Raw genomic sequence first — 26,044 nt, 5'->3', positions numbered from 1 at the left:
AGTTTCCATCATCATTTTACTGGTCCATACCCTTAAATGACTACTTGAGAAATAGTTTATGGTTTAGGAAGTAAATGTTCGAAGTCCTTGCATGCTTGACAATATCCTTATTTTACCTCACACTTGTTACTTTTCAGAGTTCCAAATTCTAGGTTATTTTCTCTCAGAACTTTGAAGACACTGCTTCACTGTCTTTTAAACCCTCAGCATTGTTAGTGAGACATATGCTGCAGTCATTCTTTTATTCAAAATATATTTCTTGAGCTCTATGTAAGAGTAATGAACAAAAATTCCCTGCCCTTAGGGAATTTACACTCTAGTTATACTCATCAGATATTCATTCCTTTATAGGTTATCTTTTCCTTTTTTTCACTCCCTAAAGGGCTTTTAGGGTCTTCCCCCTTGTATACTGAAATTTCATAAGAATATGAATACAAGTGAGTCTTTTTCACTGTGCTGAGACCCTTTCTCCTCCTTTTCCTTTCAATCTGGAAATCTGTATCTTTAAGCACCAGAGGTTTTCTTACATTGCTTTTCAGATAATTAACCGTTTTTTCCATTTTTTTTTAATTTCTCCTAAATAAGCCTGCTCTTTTTTTGTTCTATTTTCGAAGAGTTTTATGCAATTTACCCTCTAAACCATCATTTAAAACATGATGCCAATATCTTCCAGAACTTTCTTGCGCTGATTTTTAAAATAATTATTCTGTTCTTGCATTACCGAGGTAACATATTTTTTCTCTGAGATTACATAGACATTTTCTGTTTAAAGTCTCTTCTGATCCAAGAATTACCACTATTTCATATGGTGTCAGCTTTTCTGCTTCTTTATCTTGGGTTTTTTATTTACATACTTCTGGTTTTATGTCTTTGAAGATAATTTTTAGTTGACCACTTATACTAAAAAAGAGGGGAAAAAAAAGGAAACGAAACCACTCCTAGGAAATCCCCTCGGTTTAGCAGACCAGCTAGACCAATTCCTAGGACCCAGCTTTTACACCTAGGCTAAATAATGTCTATCATAAATATCCTGTACACAGGAGAAGTGAGCAGAATAATGAGGAAAGTGGTCATAACCATCTGGGAAAGGTAACACCCTCCCAGGCAAAAAGTCTTGCCAGTCAAACAAAAATTTCCAAGTGTCAATCCCATCTGGAATAATAATCCCAGGGATCAGGTCCAAATGCAGGATCTTAGGAAACTATAATTAAAAGGATTAAAGAGTCCACTCCTAGGACATAAAACGTCTCAAAGGCATTCGAAATTCAGTAAGAAAAGGAGGAAACTCCCTCTGCACTACTACAGAGGCTCAGAGATCAAATGAGAAAATACTCCCGATTAAATCTGGAGGGCTCAGTAGGGCAAGGCCTTGTGAAAGTTAACTTTGTAACTAAGAAGTGGCCTTGCAGGCCAGGGAGTGCAGCTGCAGGAATGGGGGCAGCAGGAGGCACAAAGCCAGAATAGACAGCCGAGATAATGGTGGACAGTGTGAGAGTTAGTGTGAGTAAAACCTTTAATAAGGGAGTCAGTAGGCACTCCTGGCTCTGTGTGATGCCATACTTAGGAATTATGGGTGTCTAGGCATTTATACCCTCACTAAACAAGTATGTGGAAGTTGTGTAACTGTCAAAAGGATCAACAAAAAGGTGATTAGAACACAGGCCACCAGGCCAGGTGTGGTGGCTGAACACCTATAATCCCAGCACTTTGGGAGGTGAGGCAGGAGGATCATGAGGTCAGGAGTTCGAGACCAGCCTGGCCAATAATGTAAAACCCCATCTCTAATAAAAATACAAACATTAACCTGGCATGATGGCATGCGCCGGTAGTCCCAGCTACTCAGGAGGCTGAAACAGGGGAATAATTGTTTGAACCCGGGAGGCGGAGGTTGCAGGGGCCAAGATCATGCCACCGCACTCCAGCCTGGGCAACAGTGCAAGACTCCATCTCCAAAAAAAGAAAGAAAGAAAACAGGCCATGGAAGGAAGACCTCCTAAACTAAGACCGTTTCAAAGCATTCACGTAAATTACACAGAAATGCCCAAAATAGGAAGACTGGTAATTGTAAATCACCTTTCCAGCTGGGTAGAAGGCTTTCCCCTTCCAATAGCCACCACTGGGAATGTGATCAAAGTAATATGAAAACCAACGTACCTAGATTTGGCCTGGTGGAAAATATTAATTCAGACAATGGGAGCCACTTTACCTCAAGGGTGTTAAAGGGAATTATGGAAGGTTTACAAATTAAATGGAATTATCACACCCCTTGGCATCCCCCTTCCTCTGGAAAGACAAAAAGAATAAATCAAACTCTCAAAAAGTGTATCACCAGGCAACTGTAATCCTAGCACTTTGGGAGGCTGAGGCGGGCAAATCACGCGGTCAGGAGATGGAGACCATCCTGGCCAACATGGTGAAACCCTGTCTCTACTTAAAAAATAGAATAATTAGCTGGGCATGGTGGCGCACGCCTGTAGTCCCAGCTACTTGGGAGGCTGAGGCAGGAGAATCGCTTGAACCAGGGGGCCAGAGGTTGCAGTGAGCCGAGATCGCACCACTGTACTCCAGCCTGCGACAGAATGAGACTTCGCCTAAAAAAAAAAAAAGACATATCACCAAACTAATCATAAGACTTAAAATGCCTTGAACCATATGTCTCCCAGTAGTACTCCTTAGGATTAAAACAGCCTCAGGAAAAAATTTGGGATTATCCCCCTACTAGTTATTATATGGGCTCCTGCATGTGGGCAGAGCTACAAATCTCCCTACTATAAAAACCAAGGATCAGTTCTTAAGAAATTACATACTGGCCATATCCTCCACCCTGTCATCCTTTAGGTTAAAAGGACTTCGAACTCTAAACTCTGCCTCTTAAGTTTGCAGCCTGGTGATTTGGTGCTGATTAAGACTTGGAAAGAAGACAAGCTCCACCCAAGCTGGGAAGGTTCCTACCAAGTGCTCCAAATCATTCAAACAGCCATGCAAACAGCTGAATGGGGGTAGATTCACTGTAGTCCAGTCAAGGGACTGGTAAAAGAGACCCAGGAAGAGATGGGAAAAAAACTGTAAAAAATGCATGGGTCACCTAAGGAACCCTTAAAGTTAACTCTAAAGAAAATAAAAAGATAATATGTGCTGGCCTCATCTCTGGAAGTTAATATGGCTAAAATGGGCTACTATACAAAAAGCAGAAGATCAATATGGAAACTGGCAAGGGAACTCCTTCCTACCAAATCAGGTTGGTAATTAATGTAACAAGACGGTAGCACCCCAAACTATAAGATTTAATGCTTGCCAGGTCTTACTTTGTGGGAATTTGAAAAATCAGAGATGGCTCTCACAGGAAAATAAATTTATTTGCCCTGAAACAGATACAAGTTACAGTAGCACATGACCCTGCCTTAGCTGGCATGATATATGGTAAACTACCCAATTTCAGAGTTGGACAGTAAACATGGGGTGGGTAACTCCACACTGGAGACCCTTAAAGAATACACTCCAAGGGTTCCTGGTCAAATAACTGCCAGAATTTAAAATGCAATCCTATACTTATCACCATTAACAATCCAGCCATAAACCGAAAGCAGAGTCTTGGGTATACAGGTTAGGAGCAGAGATCACAGAGCAAGACCCCACAGGGCAAATTTGTTCTCAAACTAATCGAAAACTCAACCTTCCATTTGCCTGGGACTACTCCAACTCCAAACGCTAATAAACACTTCAGTCCACCAAATAATAACCCTAAAAGGGCAAAAATAATTGAGGTAAATAATTTAAGGCAAATCTTAGAAATTGAAACAGGGTACAAGGATGTGAATGCCTGGGTCCGATGGGTTAAATTTTCAGTACAAGCTCTCAAGAAGAGTAACTGCTATGTGTGTGCTGCTGGACGACCTCAGGCTCAGGTGGTTCTGTTTCCCCTAGGATAAAATACCAATCCTGAAGGAATGCGCTGCATGTTGACTCTATACCAGAACAAGGATGCATGGGAAAATGAAAGTTTGTAAAAGACTGTCATTGCTCTTTCCTGCATTTCGAGGTCAAATCCCAGAGCAATTCCCTCGTTCTCTACAGGGAATATAAACCACTCCTTCTGTCTCTCTAGGCAGGGGGTAGAATTCAATAAGCCCATGGGAGAACTCTCAACTTGTATCAACATTGTAAACATCAGTGGTAAGGCAATGGCAATCACTCAGCTTTCCATATCCCCAGTGCCAACAGCTGGTGACATTGTGAGTAAAGGAACCTCTGTAACCTATTACCATCTTATTGGATTGGAATTTGTGCTTTAGTCCAGTTGGCCATTCCCCTCACCCTGGCATTCCATAAAGATACCCAAAAATATACATGGCCAACAAAACTTATTTAACAAAGTCTTTTAATGCTAATATATATGTTAACTTAATAGGAATCCCTGGAGGTGGGTGCCTAATGAATTTAAGGCCTGAAACCAAATACCTGCCAGGTTTAAGTCAGCACTCTTCTAGTGGTCAACTAATAATAAGAATGTGGATTAGATTAACTACATCTATTATAATCAACACAGATTCATCAATTATACTCAGGAGGTGGCTAGCCAGGTAAATGCCACCAGCCAAATGGTCTGGGAAAACAGGCTTGTGATAGACATAATGCCTGCAAAAAAGGGGAACATATGTGTTATGCTGGGTGGAAAATGCTGTACTTTCATTCCCAACAATACTGCCCCAAATGTAACCATCACAAAAGCTTTACAGGGACTAACAACTATAGCCAACTAGCAGAAAATGCTAGAATTAATAACCCACTTACAGGTTGGCTAGAAGGTTGGTTTAAAAAATTGAATGGCATGGTATCTTCAATCCTTGTATCTCTCATAATTGTGGCAAGAGTCTTAATAGCAGTGGTTTGTTGTATTATCCCTGTGTGAGGGGACTAGCACAGAGATTAATTAAAACAGCTATTAGTAAGCATACGTACCAGCAAACTAAACTGCTACTATTAGAAACCAAATTAAACTCACTCTCCTATTAAAAAAAAAAAAAGTAAACAACTTCTAAAGCAATTCAAGGACCAGACGCGTTTAAATAGAAATGAAACCAAAGAAAGTAAATAGAAAAAGAAGGAAATTCATGAGAAAACATTTTAAATGGTCCACTTTCAAGGCATGATAAATCTAAGCACTGGCAGCCAGCCTGAAAATGTAACAAACCACACAGCTCACGTACCTAGAAGGTCACAATAAGTGAACCAAATGTAAAGGAAGGGTCAGCCAATAAAAGGGAAGAAAGTTTCATTTTTGGGAAATTGAAACTTAAGAGACGAAGGGGATGGGGTATAACCTTATAAGGGGGATAATAAAGCTTAGGCAACGTCCAGGAAGACTGTAACCCCATAGTACTTGACCAGTGAGGACCTTGCGTGCTAGGAGATAAATTACCTGCTGTAGCTGCCCTGGGTGTGCCTGCCTACCAGACACCCAATCTTGCAAAACCACTATTAAAAGTATCACTTTCACCGTTCTTCATGCCTCTGAGTCCATTCTTTGGGTTTAAATGGGTGAGGGTGTTTCTCAAACTGATAACAAGAACAGCTCCAGGAGCACTAGAGAACACACTATTTTCTTTGTTAAACTTATTACTTAGGTTCTATTTTGAAATAAGGTGGGTTTTTCTAAACTATGTGTAAGACATATCATCTACAATTCATCATGGCATTTAATAAACAAGTACATCCTTAGGAAATATAACAACCCAAATAGTTTAGCTTTCCTAAAGAATGGAAACTTAAGTGAAAATTTACTTTTAAAAAATTAGTCCTTAGTCCTTGTAAAAACTTGTAGATGCCTGGCTGACAGGCTTCAGAAAAACAGTTCAAATAAGCAAACAGGCAAACAGAATATAAGTTAAATGAAAAAGAAAAGACATAAAAAATAAGACCAAAAAAAGAAACAAAGATGAGGTAAACAAAGTAACTATTAAGGCTGAGGCGGGTGGATCATGAGGTCAAGAGATTGAGACCATCCTGGTGAAACCCCATCTCTAATAAAAATACAAAAATTAGCTGGGCATAGTGGCTTGCCTATAGTCCCAGCTACTCAGGAGGCTGAGGCAGGAGAATTGCTTGAACCCAGGAGGCAAAGGTTGCAGTGAGCTGAGATCGCGCCATTGCACTCCTGCCTAGGTAACAAGAGCGAAACTCCGTCTCAAAAAAAAAAAAAAAAAAAAAAAAAAAAAGCATAAAGCAATAAAAACTACTATAGCTTAACAAGATTACATAACAATTTACCACTGGACCGGACCCTAGGAAACCACTCTTTTCTTTGCAAAGATTAAGGAAATTGAGGCCCAGAAAAACAAAATGACTTACCCAAGTTCACAACTGAGCTAAGGTCACAAAGCTCAGTTAGTAAAACTTGAAACAGACTATACTGACTGTTTGACCTATTCTATTGAGTATCCTATTCAATATTTCAGTAACATTCAGATGATAACTACCTCATTTTTGAAGTCACTTCCACCTGTATCTATCCCATCCTCTTTGCCCTCTCAACTCTGCTAAAACTGAAGAAGCATTTCTGTTCCTTATCTTCTTTCCCATACTATCACTCAATGTCAAGGATTGTGCATCTGCAATTGTGCCCTCTCTACAGGATCATTTCTATCAATGAAGAGGCACTAATGAAGCTGATGCTTGATTCCATGTTCTGTTGTATCTAAACCCAATTTCTCGACTCCAATTTTCCAATAATTTTTGAAGAGTAATCTATAACCTAGAATGCTATCAAGACTTTTTTTCCAAGTGTTTTCTTTTGAACCCACAATAGTCAGGTTTTCATCCCTACCACTCCACTGAAACAGCTTCTGTCAAGATCACCAATGACAGTCGTCTTCCTAAATCCATCAGCCACGTTTCTTATTTCCTCTTTTGCACACCACCTCCCACCATCAGCCAATTTTCTATCCTACTGGTCCTAAACCTCACAGCAGTGTTTGACATAACCAACAATTCCTTCCCTCCTAAAACATTCTCTTTTCTTACTTTCTTGTCCATAGTGATTTATTTTCCTGATTTGCTTACTACCTCACTGGCTGTCTCCTCTCAGTCTCCTTTGTGAATATGCCTCCTCTTCCTGATCTCTAAATGTTGGAAAACACAGGGCAGCACATGTTGGACCTCTTTATTTACACTCTCTCCTTAGGTGATCTAATCCAGACTTCATCTACCCTGACTTCCCATTCATATATACACCTTCCTACTTGACAATTCTACTCGGATATCTAAAAATCATTTCAAATTTACATGTCCAAAACTGAAATCATTATTTGTCCCTTTTCCATCTCAACTCTTTCCTATGTTTCTGATCTCATTAAATGGTAAGTCCATCCACTAAATTACTCATGTCACAAATCTAAAGATTGTCCTGGATTCCTTCTTCCTACATCCCTCATCCAAATCATATGTAATACCAGACATTTTAATCTCCACACCATATTCCAGATCTGACCACACTGCTACTGCCCTAGTCTATGTCATGTGAGTCTAGGCCATATCCATGTTTTCTCTGTAGGACTTCTGCAATAATCTCCTAACTGACATTCCACTTTCATCCTTGCTTCCCCATAGTCAGTTCTTCACACAGCAGTGAGAAAACGCAACTTAAAACAGAGATCAGACCAGTACTGCTCTCCTGCTTAATATACTTCAATGGTCTCCTATGGCCATCACAGGCCTTTACCAGGTTTGCAAGCTCATACAAGGTCTAGCCCTGCTGTCTACTTCTCCATCCTTACATACTCTTCTTTTTGAATCTCCTTTTTCAGGCAAACTAGTCTTCTTTTGTGCCTTCAACACATAAGATTGTTGCCAACAGCCTTAGTACTTGCTGCACTAACTAGAACTTCACAAAAGTGGTTCATTCTCTTCTTCCTGTTCTCAGCATGAATGTCACCTTCTCAAAAATGGCTCCCTGACAATGTTCTATTGAAGTGAGCCCAGTCACTCTATCCTATTACTCTGCTTTAAACCTTGTTACTACTGGAAATAATCTTACATTTATTGTCTCACCTATCCTACATATAAGACCCGTGAGAACAGAAATCTTGTCTGTTTACTTCACTACAGTAAACACACCACCATTCATTATTTGTGAAACGAATGACTACAATGTTATTTCAAATAGAATATTAAGTTTTGTCTTATAAAATTTTCCCTTTTGTTTTAAAGAAAATGTTATATTTTCCCTCTTTCAAAATAATTGCCTAAGAATTACTTAAATCTCTAAAATTCCTAAGAGGGAAAATTTAGCAAATCAAAAGGTTTTGCTCAGTCACTGCCATTATAAAGTTGAAATATATTTTTCTAGGTTAATTTTAAATAACTGAGATGACCTAATAAGACTTCAAACAAAATACATTTCACCTGCAGTTACAACAATAATTTCTGTTTGACTAATGTAATGTAGTCATAATACTATTGAGTGAATATAATTATTCTTTTTTTTTTGAAGGAAAAAAGTGATCTTAGATGAACACTGAAGATTTATATTCCAAGTGTAGTTCTGCAACTAATTTAAACTAAGAATGAATCAATTAACAGCTGTTTGTTGGAGGGGGGTGGGGGAGTGAGGGGTAGCTGTATGTATCTCATTAGTTCCCTCTCAGTGATAATCAAAGAATTAGCTAGATAAAAGCAAAAAAAGGAAAACTGTATTTCTTTCCCGATTTCAATTCCTAAGAACTGTTTATTTCCTAAAGATGGCTAAAAGCGCTACTAAAGCAATAACAGAAAGCTATCAAATCTAACACTTGACATGGTTCATCCAAAAGTAAATTCTCCTTTAAAAAAAAGTAAAAAGTCCCAAACAATATAGACTACACACAAACAGTCAAAAAAGGAAAACTGTATTTCTTTCCCGATTTCAATTTCTAAGAATTATTTCCTAAAGATGGCTAAAAGTGCTACTACAGCAATAATAGAAAGCTATCAAATCTAACACTTGACATTGTTCATCCAAAAGTAAATTTTCCTTTAAAAAAAAGTAAAAAGTCCCAAACATATAGACTACACACAGTCAAAAAAACAAAACAAAACAAAAAAACAACCTAAAAATCCTTGAGTGCTAGAAGTTGCTTTTATCTCCGATTACAAATCAAAAAATGAATGTTTGCTATAGAGTCCATTGTATATAAATGTCATAAAGATCATCTAATTCATGTGACTCTAAGGAGCTTAGTTTTAAGAAAAAACTATAAAAAGCAACAAACTGTTAATTTCCTGACATATCCCTGAGGTCAGCTTCTTTGTTTAAAACATTGCTGATCAGCCACCTTTGCTGCCAGCAAGAGTTCACACAACAGACAACTAGGCAAATAAAATGAAAATAAACTTAAGTGTAAAAAGCTATAAATAAGGACATTTCTCCTCCTCCCAACAAATAAGCAGCTAAAGATGAGATAAAAGTAAAAACCACATTGCTGCATTTGGTTTTTTTCATTAGTGGAAAAGAAGCGGTTGCAGTTTTCTATAAAAGCTGTAACTGCTTTTCTTCCACAAACAAGAAAAGATTAAGAAACAAAATGAAGTAAAGTTTCTCCACTCCTCTAATACATGTCCCCACGTATTTTTAAGCATTTTCCTTATTCTACTACTTATTTGCCTAATCTTGCTTAAAAATCAAACTATTTTTAGTTAAATATAAAACAAAACAATAAAGTTTGGATTTAAAGTATGATCAAATATGATCAGTCAGATCACAAGAAATGCTACACATAAAATGTAAGACATAATCAGCTTATTTTAAACATTTTGAAACAATGGGTCAAATTAAAGCGTCTTAAGTACAGTATATATTCCCAAAGTTTAGTCAGTCAAATGAAAACATCACAAAATGTACATTCATTCATTCATTTATAAGACATTTTACTGAACACCTACCAAGTGTAAGGCACTAAATTATAGATGGAACTGAAGATACAAAAATGAGTAGAACAAAACTGATCCCTTACTGTTAAGTAATTCCCAACAAAGAGAAAAAAAAATAATGTGACGGACTATAAGTACTAATGATAAAAGGAAGCAAGAAAGCTTGGTAAACTCAGAACTAAGATTAGAGGACAGAGGGAGTTTGATAAGGTTTCTAGAGGAGATAGTGCCTAAATTGAGTCTTCCGGTATTAGCAGAGGTTAAGCACAATTATAATTTCATGTGTGTGTGTTTGAAAAGTGGGGTGGCAAATGAGGTTGGAAAAAAAAGACAGTGAAGTACAATCCTGTTTCAATAAGAGGATGTAGCATGAGCAAAAGTAAAAGGCATTAGATAAGCACGGCATATCACCAAACTGCAAATACTTTACAACTGTGCTGTCTAACACAGCTGCTCCTAAGCACCTAAAATGTAGCTATACAGACTTGGCATATGTAATATGTGTAAAATAAATGCGGTCTTTTGAAAACTTAGTACATAAAACAGAATACAAAATAGCTCTTCTATAATCTATCTTATATTTGATGTATGCTAAGTAATATTTTGGATATATGTGGTTAAAAAAATATTAAAATTAATTTCACCTATTTGTATTTTATTGTGTGGCTATTGAAAAAATGTATATGGTTCACATTATATTCCAAATGGACAATGCCAGCTTAAAAGGATGGCACTGGCTGGGGAGTAGTGCTAAAGTAGTAAGTGGGACTGGATCAGGTGGAAGATAATATCACAAGGAGAATCTCTATGTCATATTAATAAGTTGGTTGGAAACCAAGGCTCTTTAGTAGGGTTAATATTATCACACCTGGCCGGGTGTGGTGGTTCATGCCTGTAATCCCAGCACTTTGGAAGGGTGAGGCGGGTGGATCACAAGGTCAGGAGATCGAGACCATCCTGACCAACGTGGTGAAAACCTGTCTCTACTAAAAATATTTAAAAAATTAGCTGGGCATGGTGGTGCGTGCCTGTAGTCCCAGCTACTTGGGAGGCTGAGGCAGGAGAATTGCTTGAACCGGGACCCGGGAGGCGGAGGTTGCAGTGAGCCGAGATCATGCCATTGCACCCCAACCCGGAGACAGAGCAAGACTGCGTCTCAAAAAAAAAGATTATCAGACCTGGCATTTGCAAGGATCCATCTCTAATCCAAGAAGTGGAGGACAGGAAAGCTGGAGGAAGAGTATCAATTGTTTTTTTTGTTTGTTTTTTTTTTTTTTGGGACGGAGTTTCGCTCTTGTTACCCAGGCTGGAGTGCAATGGCGCGATCTCGGCTCACCGCAACCTCCGCCTCCCGGGTTCAGGCAATTCTCCTGCCTCAGCCTCCTGAGTAGCTGGGATTACAGGCACGCGCCACCACGCCCAGCTAATTTTTTGTAGTTTTAGTAGAGACGGGGTTTCACCATGTTGACCAGGATGGTCTCGATCTCTTGACCTCGTGATCCACCCGCCTCGGCCTCCCAAAGTGCTGGGATTACAGGCTTGAGCCACCGCGCCTGGCCTATCAATTGGTCTTGATAATCACTGACAACGTTTTGAAGGTAGTATAACTAGAGATAGAGTACAGAATTGATTCCAGAAATGTTTTTCAAGAAAGATAAACTATACTTGCTAACAGATTAAATATGAAGTCTGGGAATAGAGAAGAACTTGAGTAAATTTCAAAGTTCTGGGGCTTGCACAATTAGGAGAATGTGATATTCAATCAGGACAGCTTTGGCAGAGAAAGCTCAAAAAGTTCCAGGTCAGAAATAAAAAACTGGGAGAGTGTTAATAAAACACAAATAGTGTAAGCCAACGGAGAGGATGGACACAGCCAAGAACACAGAGTAAAAAAGAAGACAGAAGACTGGATTATTGGGAAAAACAATGTGAAATATGATGGGCAGAGGAAGCAGATCCCACAAAGGAGTTGAACAATGACAGGCAGAAGAAGAAACCAGAAGGGTAGTATCTTTATTTTAGTGGACTTCCATTGTGTCCTACAGAATTATACTTCCACAATATGTTTCACAGAAGAGATGTGACTGACAAAAGAAAAATCTCCTTTCCAAAGTCACAAATTACTTTTTGATAATTCAAATGGTACTTTCTCAACTTAGAGAATCAAAACAAACTATTACTTCCTATAACTTATTTGGACAAACATACTAGCTAACATGCAGCAAATCACAAAGTGAAATATTTAAAACGGTAATAGAGATTTAAATGTGGAACAACTGGGAAAAACAGATTAAAATAACCATACAAAAGAAAGAGGGAATGGGTAAAGAACTGGAAACATCGGTTTTACCATTCTAAAAAACATATAGCCATTCCTCCTCGCTAAAAAATAATTTAAATGATGACTTTTGAGTCTACAGAGATCTGTAACCCAAGTTCTTAACCTGAAGATAAAGGACGGGTATAAATATGTATGTATCTAAATATACTTTCCAAAGAACAAAGTGAACAAAAAAAGGGGTTTCTATCAGATGAACTAGACCAGGGCTCTTCACTGTTAAACATTAACCTGCAGTTTACTTAACATAAAACATCGCGTATCTCAAGTACCCAATCCAACTCAAGTGTGCCAAAAAGGCACTTTTTTTTTTTCTAACCATCTTTACTCCTCTCATCCCATCCTTGAAAGAGGTGTAGAAATTTCACAGCCTGGACAATTATGGCTTTCCACTCTAATCACAAGTCCTATTAATAACACATCTATTATTATTCCAGAGCTACCAAAGCCTCCTTTCCCATCTTGGCCCTTGGCCCTGCCCCTCCTCTCTAGTCTTGAGTCTCCAGGGTTTTTGTTTTAATAACTCTTAACCCCGTCTCTAGATCCGCCCGCACTGTGCTCCTTCCTTCTCTTCCCGGTTCAAGGAAGTAAACAACCCTTTCCCAGTTCCTCTCCTCCTAACTTCCCGGTCCTCGCAGTGCCAGTCAACCCCTCTTCCTCGGGACCCTCTCAGGAGCCGACTTCTTCCCTCATTTTCCTAGGTCTTCCTTCTCTTCGCGTTCCCTAAATCCTCCCCATCCCTAATCCCTTCATCTCCCCTGCTTTAAGAACCACCTGGAGGCCCCATCCACTAACGCCCCTTCGCCAGCTCCCCGACGCTTGGCCCTAGCCTCACCTCGCACCTCCACCACCCCTGCCGTCTCCAAGACGGCCCCAAAGCCCACCTCCTACCCCCCGGGTGTTCCGTAGAACCGAAGTGGCGTCCAGCCTCCTTACCTTCCCTCTCAGAACCGAACTCCCGGCTAGGGCCTCGGCGTCAGGCCGCCAAACAGGGGGTGCCTGGCTCCTGCGGAGGCTGCGGGGCGGGTCCCGAAGTTGCCGGCGTGCGGGAAGTTTGAACATAGGGATGGGACAGGGGCGAGACCGCGACTTCTGGGTAGCAACGGCGGCACTGGGCTCCAGGGTAACGGAGGCGGAGGCCCAGGCTGCACTACGAAGACACCGTAGCCAATCATGATGACTCTGCCCGAGCTCCCATTGGCTTCTGTCTCCAGACGGCCCTTTTTATTGGCTTCAGTGGAACTGGAAGGCGGGACGACGAGTGCGGGAGGAGGCCTCTATTGGCCGACCGCTCTAGCTGAGGCGGTGATCCCAAGTAGGGAAGTTGTTTGAGGCGAAGCGTGGTGCGCGCCAAGCTGTGGTGGGCTAATCCGCGCTAAGCGCGACTGCTGAGCTTCGCGGGCTCTGAGACGGACGCGGGCGGAGGGGGAACGGGATTCATAGAATGAATTGTAAAATTGGAGACTGCTTAACATAAAAGACTTAATTGCTTCTATTTCCTTTGGGTTGTTTTTAAATTGTAAACAAAAGGATAGTGCTTCTCGGTCTTCTTACGGAATATGGCTGATTCAGGAGGATGCGGGGTGCTCGAGATCCTGGCCGTGAATCGCCAACGAGCCTTGAATTTGGCTTGAAGGTGATTTTTAGGTTTTGGAACTGGTTTCGGGTGGAATGGCATCTAAAATACTTGCACACAGGTTTTGTTTTTTGAGGAACGTTTGGAGGAGCGTGTCAGTAGCCTATTGAGAACTGATGTGTGACATATTTTCTCCTTTAAAAATGGCATTAATTGCGGGAGACAGGGAAGGTAAAAAAAAAAAAAATCCTCTTTCGTGAGGGTTTTAAGCTGCCCCGAGCCATGATTATCAAGGTGGTTTAACACTTACTTTGGCTATTCTCATCTCTCTGGCCTTTACCACCATTCTGTAGAGAATCTAATTTTTGAAGGCAAATTATTCTAATGAATCTTCTAACCATGAAGATTGGTAATTCCTACTTCTCGCTTAACCTCATTTTTCCAGCTTTGCACTGTTTCGAAGCTTTCATTTTATCCTGTCAATATTTTTTACTTCAAGTTACAGACTAACCCACTCAAACAATATTGTGATTAAATGTACCTTTCTGAATGCGAAATATATCTGAACAAGATGGCAGTCGTCTGTTAGTGAAAATAAGATGAGTAATCCCTAAATTGCACTGAATTACTTCATCAATTTTTAAATTTATCTCTGTTGACACTTTGTTAAAAGAGCTCACTGGTTATTATGGACTCTGTTAGAGTTAACATGTAAATGTATGGGTGGATTATTTATAAAGGAAGTTGTTAGGAAGAATCAAGAAGCATGCTGTATTTACGTGGACAAACAAATGTCTGTCACAGGAGCGTCAAATCCGGATTGCTGGAGGACTGCTGAGAATGAAACCACCATTTATTCAGCACTCAGATGATCCAGGCAGTGTAATCTCATTCTATCTTCACTCATGACTCTAGACAGGTATTGTTATTCACTGTTTATACTTGAGAAAGCAGATTCAGAGAGGTTAAAGTATCTACCACAAGATAATAAAGTAGTAAGTGGTAATGCCAGAGTACAAGCCTAGGTCTGCTTCCAAATTTCGAGGTTTCAGATTTAATGCCTTTAGTGTGTTTCACCTACAGGTTAAAAAGTTATTGGTAAGCAAGAAAATATTTAAAACGGTGGGAGAATCCAAAAAATTGTCTAGTTGTTTGTAACATATTCTCAGGATTCGTATGTGTGCAATTTTATTCACCGTCTCATATTCAAAATAACAGTGGCTATCAATTTGACCTTGAAAAAAGACCAAAAAATTTATAAATTTAGAGAAATAAAAACTAATATAATTACTATTTTAAAAGGATACCCCAAAATATGAGAAAACAGTTTTAAAAGTTTTATGATGTTACATGGTTTTAATATTATTTTTGATAGGGCTAGAATTTTCTAAGATACCATTTGACATTTTATTTCACTACCACACAGGATTCGGCTTTTCAGAAATAAAGGAAACAAAGTTAACAAAACAACATTTATATTTCTGCCACTTGAAAGTATAAACAGAAATCAGACTCTTTTTTGTTTTTAAAGATTTTACTTATGAAATAAATTCTACCAATGGTCATTAAGCACTTTGGAGTTTTATTTTTAATATTCCTAGGCTTCTTCCATTCATATTGCAATATCCCCAGGTTTGCTATATTGCTAAGTGAATGTTCATTTTCTGCAGGACTTTGATTGGCTTCTTCATTCTTATTTGGCAATGATATAGATGATATAATGCAATTAAAATAGTACTACAAATGCTTACTAGTAGGATTATTCTCATTTTCCTTTTGGGAAAACTAGTGTAGAATTTGAATGGTTTGTTAGAAGTTTCAAAAAAACTAATAGGTAGATAAATAGACTCTCTAACTGTAGGCAGAGAAATTATGATGACCATAATTTGTAAAGGGGGCACATGCTATATATAGTATCTTGGAAAACACAGAAGTATAATTATCCTTAGCTAAAGTTCAGTTGTTTATATCATACAATTCTACAAAAAAGGAAAACATTGTCACAATTTTATGTGTTTTACATAAACGTGACACATAACAAAAATTCAACAATTTTTTGTCTAACTTCTTGGTGTCATATTGCTTGGAAATTTTAAATTTATTAATAGATTCTAGGTAAATAGGTTTTAGCATATAATATTACATTTGAAACAGTATCTAATATGCTACATGTTTAAGAGAAATCAAATGGCTTGGTTGAGTTGGATGTAAACAGCAGTATAATTGCAGACCTAGAAAGTGGGCTGTTCTTATGAAAACAAATGTAGTCCATTCTGATTGTTATATAAAGCTAAGAGCCTTTGACTACTGCTCTGTTTAAAGGATAAAGTTTTTGATCGCTTGATGAAATGTACAAGAGTTTTTTGTTGTTAATAGAGAAAGAAATGAAACCATTGAGATGTTTGTAAAAATTTGTATATCTTTACAACATAATACTAGTCAATACAATGAACTACTGATCAACACGGATGAATATTTATAGACAATATTGATCAAAAGAAGTCAAACACAAAAGAATATATTCTGTATACTTCCATTAACAAATGATTCAAAAACAGGCAAAATTCATCTAAACTGGCAAAAATTAGAATATTTATTGACTGTATTGACTGTGGGGTTGGAGGTAGGATTGAGTGGAAGAGACTGAAAGTTGTTTTTGGAGTGATGTGAATATGCTATTTGACTGACATGGTAGTTAAAGAGAGTTTCCAGCTGGGCATAGTGGCTCATGCCTGTAATCCCAGCACTTTGAGAGGCAAATCACTTGAGATTAGGAGCTTGAGACCAGCCTGGCTCAACGTGGTGAGACCCCATCTCTACTAAAAATACAAAATTAGTTGGACCTAGTGGCACAAGCCTGTAGTCCCAGCTACGCAGGAGACTGAGGCAGGAGAATTGCTTGAAACTAGGAGGTGAAGATTGCACTGAGCTGAGAACATACCACTGCACTCCAGCCTGGGCAGCAGAGCGAGACTCAGTCTCAAAAAAAAAAAAAAGAGAGAGAGAGAGTTTCCTTTATCAAAACTCATTAAAATATGTAAAATATATGTGCTTTTCACTGTATGCAAATTTTTCCTCAATTTTTTAATGGCTTTAAAAAAAGAATGTATTGGCTTTTATAATAGAAAAATCTAGTAGGCCTAGGTCCACTTATGGTTAGATTCAAGTGCTCAATGTCATTAAAATTTTTTCTTGTCTCTTGGATGTACTTTTCTATGTGTTGGCCTTATTTAAGGCAGGCTTTCCCTCCCAGCTATGGCCAAATGCTCCAGATTTACATTCTATTTACCTAGCAACCCCAATGGAAAAAGAATATCTCTTTTCTGATTGGTTCAGCAGAAATCTTGGTATTAACTCTGCCCACACTTGCATATGAACTTATTAATAATTACCTTGGCCAAGTATTTGCTTGGGGAAAGAGGATGATAAAGCCACCTTATCTTTCGTGTTTGCTCAGAATAGTGAGGGAGATGATTCTCCAAAGGAAAACTGAAATGCTGTTACTGGAAGAAGAAATACTGGACAAAGCGGATAGATGTCCCCAAAAGTGATAATGATAATTTTATTCAAATAGGTTCATAGATCAGTCTGCTGGGCTTGTTTTCACATTTTATTTAAGAAAAACTCATGTAATTATAAGTTCCCCAGTCTGTAAATATAGATGAGATTAACCAAATTTTGTTATTTTTTGACTGCCTCTGCTTTATAGTACCTCCCCCTACCTCCACAAAGACTTCCCCACTTACTAATAATTACTATGGCCAGTAATTTCTGGAACTTCCCAGAGAGTGTCTCATAAACATATCTACCTCTACTGGTCATTCCAGTAGGCAGGATACCAGGACCACTGCTCTTCCAGGCAACAGTTTATCCCTCTTCTCTCTAGGACCCAGCAACTTCTGCTGGTGGCCATCACGAAGTCACTAAGTACCACCACTTAGACCAGTGCCAAAGTTGAACTATATGCCTTTTGTTTCTCAGATCCTAGCTTGCCTTTTCTATATTCTGCTTTAAGGTGCAGGAGCTAGGACTCAACAAACTACATTTCCCAGACATCCTTGCTAGTTGGTTTATCAGTAGGTTCTGCCAAAATGGGGCACTTAGGGAGACATTCCTTCTCAATGACTCTGCTCCTAGACATTGTTGACTAGAGCAACAATTGGCTCTAGTCTAATGTGTCTTTGCTCACTGAATATAAATGAGGAGACTGAATGAATGTGCTTGTTATTATGTTTGCAACCTATGCTATTACTTTATCTCCTCCCTCCCCTTCCACTCCGCAAAAAACCCATATAAACAACAGCAAAAGAAAAAAAACGTCCACAAAACTTTTACCATCTTACAGAGAACAACTAACAGTTGGTGACCAAACAAGAATTAAAAATGTGTTAAAGTATATGGTCTTATATTTGCCTGACACTCTACAGAGTACTTTCATGAAGACCTCATGATCTTAAACAACCCTGAGAAATAGAATATAGATGAGGAAACTGACTCTGAGGTTAAATCAGATTTGTCTAATAGAAATAGAATGTGAGCCACCCACTAAATTTTAAATTTTCTAGTAGTCACATTAAAATAAGTTTTTACAAAGTAAAATTGTTGATTTATTTAATATTTAATATCCAAATTTTTATTTCAACTTGTAATCAATATTTTAATGTTATCAGTGAGATATTTTGCCTGTTTTTCTACTAAGATTTTGACACCTAGTATATATTTTACAGATATAACACATTTCAATTCAGGCCAGCCGTGTCTCAAGTACTCAATTGTCACATGTAGGTTGTAGCTAACCTATTGGACAACACAGGATTAGATTATTTACCCAGAGGCATATAATAGGAAGTAATGGTCCCAGGTAGACAGCTTCTAAAAAGGGGAAGTAATGCTGGTCTGGAAACCTAGAGACTTTAATTCCATACATGGCTCTGGCTCTTACTAGTTGTGGAATAGAGGATAAGGCATTCTTTAAACCTGGGTTTCTGGATTTGTTAAATGGCATCAATCAGTTGTCTTTACTCCCCCACCCACCTTCTGCAGCAGAACCCTTTATCAAGTAAAATCTTATATGGAAACCCCATATTTAAAACATAGGAAGCATATTTAAAACATAGGAACTGCCTCTCTGTTGAAGGAGGCATAGCTGCAGGGGGCGAGGGGCACAAATGGATTACAGCCTGTGTAGTCTACACACATATACACACAGAGGCATCTTCTGAGGAGCCTCCAATGAACCCTTCAAGTCCTCTGCAGATATCAGTATATTGGTGTTTGATTCACATTTTTAGTTTTGTAGAATCATCAGTTATTTATAAATATAAGAGGGCCTTTAAGATCAATTACTCAAGTTGTCTTCTGATATTATTTTTTATTTACTAATAGACCCTTCTTTTCAAACAGTACCTTTTAAACAAATATAAAATATGCTACTTAAAATCAGAACTGCACTGCAAAGTTGAAGTGGATATTAGGAAATAGAACCCTAATGACTCAGCATTTCTCAAATACCCCCTTCCATAAGTGGCCCCCAAGAATCTTCTTTCAAACCACCCTGCAGGGGTGTCTAAGGGGTGTCATGGGTTCTTAGTTCCTGTTTCTGGTTGGGCCAGTAAAGGTCCTTCCTCATCCCTCTTTTCTGCTTAACACTAGAGACAGCAAATAAAAACCATGGCTTCAGGCTGCTAAAAGCCTAAAACAAAACAGAACAATGACAACAAAATCAAGCAGGTTGGGCAACCTTGCAACTAGGGCAAGCCAATGGAGCTTTAACAACCAAAGATTAAGCTCAGCTCAAACCTCTTCATCAGATAAGGCAACCCAGGCCCAGTGAGGTGCTTAAAATACCACCCCAAGCTGGTGTCAGAGCTGGAATACGGCCTAATCACTGCTGTGCTGGAGCCAGCTGGTACTGACTTGCAAAAGCCAATTGTTAAATTTTCAGAAATTTGGCAAGCCATATCGAGGTCACCCTGATAGCTCAATAGCAATCATGGTGAAACTATTTACACTACAGAAACCAGCAAATGCTACAAATCATAGCTTCCCAGAGAGCTACTTGTTAAACCTTAACCAGCACACCTCCGAATCCAGGGTTCCTGTCTGGGTCTTTATGTACCCAGCAACCTTAGAATAGATGTGCTGCATTTTGATAGGAAACAAAAATTTAGTAAAAATTAAAAATAAACCAAAGTAGAAACTGTGTCTCTTCATGAGTAACAACACCTAAAATAGCAATTTTTCTTAGTATTTGCCATTTCCTGTTACACAGCAGATACTGGTTTCTTTGATTCTTTCAGGCTATTATTTGGAGTATTCAGCTACTTTGGGGATGATTTTAAATATTAGATGAGCCAGACAAGTAAATGTCTAAAACATTATTTTTAAATGTTTAAAATTTAAAATGTTTTAAAATTACCTAAAATTAAAGCCCAAGCATAAAATAAGGAGAAAATACAAGAAGGTACGGAAACTACTGCCTGAGTAGCAACTGATCTGATAGAATGCCTAGGTCTCCCTCTAGTTCTATTTCTGGCTAGGAAGGGTATTGAAAGGTCGATGTAAACAACTGCTGAAGTCCTCAAGCTTCTCAGCTGGCCTCTTGTCTCCCTGTATTTAATCTTCCCAACTGAACTTATGACTCATCATCTTAGCAATGACCTATTTCCCTTTGCGAGTTCCTCCCCTTCCCTGGCCGCTATTCTTTTCTTTTCGTCCTTTGTGGTGCTGCTGCAGCTCTCCTACAGGCCTGTTTGGGCTTGCTTGTGATGTCAGATGCCAGTATTCAGCTGTCCTTGTGTATCCATGGTGATGGATGAAAAATAAGCTGCTTTTCAGTGATTTGAACTTTAATCCAGTCAAATGATGCATGCTTTATTACTCAGGTGACTTTTCCCAATACTTTAAGATCACTGAAATCTTGAATTATTAAAGAGGAATTAACATATTTATGTTTTTACCCTTTCTTTTTCTTCTTTAACCGTTATTATGCCTTGGTAAATTAAAATAATCTTTGATCTTAGCATCTGAAAATTTTTATTCACAATTATAGGAAAATAATTCCAGAAATAAGATTCTAACAGAAAAGAAACTAAAAGATGTTGTTTAACGTTCCTTCTCACTACATGTGCATAAGTAACTACTAGGCTAAGTAAAGCATGGAGTACCTGCATAATATTAGGGAAAACAATGAAAACTGTAAAACATTGACAAGTTTGTGTCATCGCAAATGCTGGCCACTTAATTTCAGGTACTAGTGGTACTTGAAATTATTAAATAATATTGACTTGAAATCTTTCTGCATTCAGGAAACAGAAACCCTAAGTCTGATGTTAGTCTTAGCATCTTGCTAACGTGCTGTCATTGGTTGTTTTTTTTTTTTTTAAAACAACAACAACAAAAAAAGGGCAGACTTTTTGTATACAGCCTTGGTAAGCAATAGCTTCTAGTTAAAATGTTCTCATGTTCTCAATTTTCATATAAATTTCTATTTATAAATAACACTGACTTTCCAGGAATATAAAATGTTCTTACATTGAAACAAGTGGAGTTGAGATCATCATACCTGGACCAGGTAACAGGGAAGGAAGAACAACAGGGTAGCAATTGCATGTGCCTTGGTCTAACCCATAACACCAAAATTAATTATTGGGAATAGAAGCCAGGTAGACCCTAACATTATGACACAATGTTAATTGTGTCAATGTTAGGGTTACCCATTGGGTAACACAATGGCATTACCCAAGATATTTAGGAAAACCATAATATTTGGATGAATTAAAAACTTTTTTACAGCTAATACAAATAGTGGGGTAAAAATGATTAAGCTTGAAAGTGTCTTCAGTCTTCCTTCTCCCAGTTCCTGCTTAGTGGAATGTTGAATGGGGTTTTTCCTGCTGCTTCAGCATTGTTGCTACTGCCCAAAGCTGAGAACATTCTCTAAAGAGCCATAAATAATTAGGAGTCAAAACCTCCCACCAGGGCTTATTAAAAAGGCATAACCAACCTCACTACCAGAAGCTATCAACCTGGGAAACTCCTCTCTTCACTTTTACTTCACCATAAGAGTGGTCTGTGTATGGGAAAGAAGAGAAGAAACCATATTTGGCTTCTTGGAGAGGGTTTTCATTCTCCCAAGGAGTGAGTAGATCGGGCTGAGAGTAGAAAGCCCAAGAAATTAATTCATAGAAATTCATAGGGTGTCTTGAAGAAGAGGAGATGGGCATCTCCCTTCCTGAGGCCTGCTAAGTTGCAACTCTTTTTTTTCTTCAAGTTGGAGTCTTGCTTTGTCGCCCAGGCTAGAGTGCAGTGGCACAATCTCGGCTCACTGCAACCTCCGCCTCCTGGGTTCAAGCAATTCTCCTGCCTCAACCTTCCAAGTAGCTAGGATTACAGGTGCGCACCAACACAACCAGCTAATTTTTTGTATTTTTAGTAGAGACGGAGTTTCACCATGTCGGCCAGGCTGGTCTTGAACTCCTGACCTCTTGATCTGTCTGCCTTGGCCTCGGAAAGTGCTGAGACCACAGGCATGCGCCACCACACCCGGCCTAAGTTGTAATTCCTTTGTAACTTTGTGTTGCCATTGGAGTAAAGCATTTGAGACAGTTCTTGGGAGTGTTTCCCATTGTTCATGAGGCATCCATAGAGACTATTCTCTGTTTCTAGTCTAGAAATTTCTGAAGATGGGAGTAGAAAAACCACTGCCACTAAGGCTTAAAAACATAGTATGCCTGAGAAGACAATAAGAACCAGACTGCCCACATCCTGGTTCTCTATGATCTTAAAGGACATGGCAAGGACCACTGAGGTTTTATGGTTCCATGAGTTAGAGGAGAAGCAGAGGAGCATGATCCACCCCAGAAGGCTGCTGGGTGGCCAAGAGCACAACCCAGAGATGAAGCTGGGAGGTAAACTACTGGTAGACCTGAGGGAAGCCTTTCTTTTCTTCACAGTGACAGAGGAACGCTGGGTGAAGCTGAGCATTGCCCAAGGACACCCACTATATTTGACCTGTCTGGATACCAATTCAAGCCTTTGATGCACTGGCATCTGACCTGAATGTGCTGAACTGAAGTGAGACTTATGTTGCCTCCCTACCGGTGACCCAAGGGCCATTCTTGTAAGAAGCTGGATCTGTTCCCTCTCCCCCAGCCAGAGCCAGCTGCACTGCTACCTTACTGCTCCCCAGCATCAGTCTGTTTTGGCTTTTACTGTGTGGTGGAAGGAAAAGAGCTTGAATCAGAATTGAGACTGAAGTTTAAAAATTAGACTATGCTTTGAAAACTGAAAGTAATCAGAATATTATAGAATGTGTCCAAAATGTTTCAATGATGAGAATCTGGAGTTCCCCTATGCATAGTTGAAAGCAGTGATTAGAAAAAAAAAAATGTGGCCGGGCGCAGTGGCTCAAGCCTGTAATCCCAGCACTTTGGAGGCCGAGGTGGGTGGATCACGAGGTCAAGAGATCGAGACCATCCTGGTCAACATGGTGAAACCCTGTCTCTACTAAAAATACAAAAAATTAGCTGGGCATGGTGGCGTGTGCCTGTAATCCCAGCTACTCAGGAGGCTGAGGCAGGAGAATTGCCTGAACCCAGGAGGCCGAGGTTGCGGTGAGCCGAGATCGCGCCATTGCACTCCAACCTGGGTAACAAGAGCGAAACTCCGTCTCAAAAAAAGAAAAAAGAAATGTAATTTTTGTTAATACCCTAAATGTAATTTTGTTAATACTAAGCTGAGACTGCTCAATTAACATATAGAGTTCAACTATATAAATAATAATTATTTTTTGAGATAGGGTCTCACCCTGTTGCCTAGGCTGGAGTGCAGTGGCATAATCACAGCTCACTACAGCCTTAACTTCCTAGGCTCAAGCAATCCTCCCACTCCAGTGTCTCAAGTAGCTGGGACCAGGTGTGTACCACCACACCTGGGTAATATTTTGTTTTAATTTTTGTGTAGAAATGAGGTCTCACTATGTTGCCTAGGCGGGCCTCAAACTCTTGAGCTCAAGCTATCTTCCTTCCTCAGCCTCAAAGCTATGGGATTATAGGCGTGAGCCACTACTTCCAGCCATACATAGTTTTGGATCATGAGTTTTCACTAAATAATTACAAACAATTTTATCATCTTAAAAAAACTTCATAAGTATCATTTATAATAGTTTTATATTTCCATTTTATATATATGCCAAATGTTTTAATCTTTGGTATGTTGTAGGACACTGGTGTTATTTTTAAATTTAAGATTTAAAATATTTGTTCCCCTTAAATGTGATTACAGTATTATTTTCATTATTAGACATCGACCGATCTTTGGACAAAGACATTCTGACTACTTAGTTTTTCATTAGAAGACAGTTTGAGGTATTGCTCAGCTAGCAGGACTTTTGATTATGTGTATTTACTAAGCTGGCAGCGCTACATGTTTTATCCTTCTAGTGTTTGCCGATTGTTTGGAGATGAGGGCTGTAGTACTGTAAGAAATAACATGTCCTTGCCTGCTGGAGTGTGAGCACCACAAGGACGGGAATTCTTTTTTTATTTTTTCATTCTCTACCATATGTAGCACCTAAAACAGGGCCCAGCTCTGGGTAGGCACTAATTAAATACTTTTTAAATATAAATAAATGAAGGTAGTTTAAAGTAGGAGTGGGACATAATTGCTCCTCCTTGTCAGCTTTTGCACAGTGGTTTATGGAAACCACATAAGTAGATATTTAGAGCAAGTCTGGATCTAATGGAAGAAACAATGAAAAAAGGCAGAGCCTATAGAAGACAGAGATGACTTTGAGAGGCCAAGGTGGGTAGATCACAAGGTCAAGAGATCAAGACCATCCCGGCCAACATGGTGAAACCCTGTCTCTACTATACAAAAATTAGCTGGGCATGGTGGCGTGTGCCTGTAGTCCCAGCTACTTGGGAGGCTGAGGCAGGAGAATCGCTTGGACCCGTGAGGCAGAGGTTGCAGTGAGCCGAGATCGTGCCATTGCACTCCAGCCTGTCAACAGAGCGAGATTCCATCTCAAAAAAAAAAAAAAACCAAGACGGAGATAACGGGGATGAGGGGGTTTCAGGTCCGTAGCATCAGAACCAATATCAATACGATCCTATGACTTTGTTCTTATTAAGATATAAATTAATTAATCCAATGAATAAGACATCAAGCTCATAACAAAATGGTTCAAACCAAGCAATGACCATATGGAGGAAATTATTCGTAGTGTCACCAAGTGGTAAACTGAACACACTTCTAATCCTCTGTTTCCCAGAGTCTCCATGAAATAACAGAAAAGCTATGAAATAAATAAAAGGCATTTGTAAAGATTGAAAACATAGCGTTAAGGATGAGAGGCATGGAATGAAGACAGCAGTTCACCAAAAGTTCAAGGAAATTCTGGAAAATACAAACTAAATAAAATCAGACTAAGGAAGCAAACAAAGAAATGAAAACTACAGCCCAAAATTTCATAAATAAGGGGAATCTTTTTCAAAAGAGGCGCAGAGAAATTCCAAGTTCAGAGGCAACATTTGCAAAAGTCAGTTGAAGATGAGACTATCACCAATGTAAACACATAATAATGGTTTGGTCAATGGATCACGTACACCACAGTGCTCCCATAAGATTATAATGGCGCTGTAACCTTTTTTTATCTTTTATGCCATATTTTTACTCTATGTGTTCTGTTTAGATACACAAATCCTTACCACTGTGTTACAGTTGCCTACAGTATTCAGTATAGTAACATATAGGAGCCTAGTTGGTAGCCTAGGAGCAACAGCTATTCCATACAGCTGAGGTGTGTAGTAGAGTTAAGTAGATGCTCAGAGCAAGCCTAACAATTGTTTTTAAAATAACAAAAATCAGGGAGGAAAACGGAGGGGAGTACCTGTAAGTATCCTAATTTCCTCATCTTTTATAACAGTGATTTAATAATACTGTCTAAAATTAGTTGAAAAAAATTAAGATATATTATTTTAGATCAAAGAGTAACCACTACAAACACTCAGATAAGAATCCTTTAAAAATAGGCCGGGCGCGGTGGCTCACGCCTGTAATCCCAGCACTTTGGGAGGCCGAGGCGGGTGGATCACGAGGTCAAGAGATCGAGACCATCCTGGTCAACATGGTGAAACCCCGTCTCTACTAAAAATACAAAAAAAATTAGCCGGGCATGGTGGCGCGTGCCTGTAATCCCGGCTACTCAGGAGGCTGAGGCAGGAGAA

General features: G+C 39.0%; 2 protein-coding genes across 4 annotated transcripts in view; one reads left to right on the top strand and one right to left on the bottom strand.

Annotated features, from left to right (window-relative positions):
* LCA5 (lebercilin LCA5) overlaps window positions 1-13,399 on the bottom strand; it is a 66,571-nt gene extending 53,172 nt beyond the window's left edge. The window contains exon 1 of the mRNA XM_032275444.1: window positions 13,126-13,399. The gene's annotated coding sequence lies outside the window, so the exon portion shown is untranslated. The remainder of the gene's footprint in view (window positions 1-13,125) is intronic.
* A 147-nt stretch (window positions 13,400-13,546) lies between these two features.
* The window catches only part of LOC116549684 (SH3 domain-binding glutamic acid-rich-like protein 2), a 152,758-nt gene continuing 140,260 nt past the window's right edge, over window positions 13,547-26,044 (top strand). Inside the window, exons 1-2 of one of the 3 annotated variants that reach the window (XM_032275446.1) lie at window positions 13,547-13,824; window positions 14,622-14,736. The gene's annotated coding sequence lies outside the window, so the exon portion shown is untranslated. Of the gene's footprint in view, window positions 14,737-26,044 lie in introns of all 3 variants that reach the window. The other 2 variants (XM_032275445.1, XM_032275447.1) reach the window with 2 other exon arrangements.

This window comes from Sapajus apella, unplaced genomic scaffold, assembly GCF_009761245.1.
Source record: "Sapajus apella isolate SASKATOON/1434 unplaced genomic scaffold, GSC_monkey_1.0 scaffold6, whole genome shotgun sequence".
In the NCBI taxonomy this organism is placed as follows: Eukaryota; Metazoa; Chordata; class Mammalia; order Primates; family Cebidae; genus Sapajus; species Sapajus apella.
The sequence above is the reverse complement of the archived record's forward strand: the minus strand, read 5'-3'. Positions and strand labels throughout refer to the sequence as shown.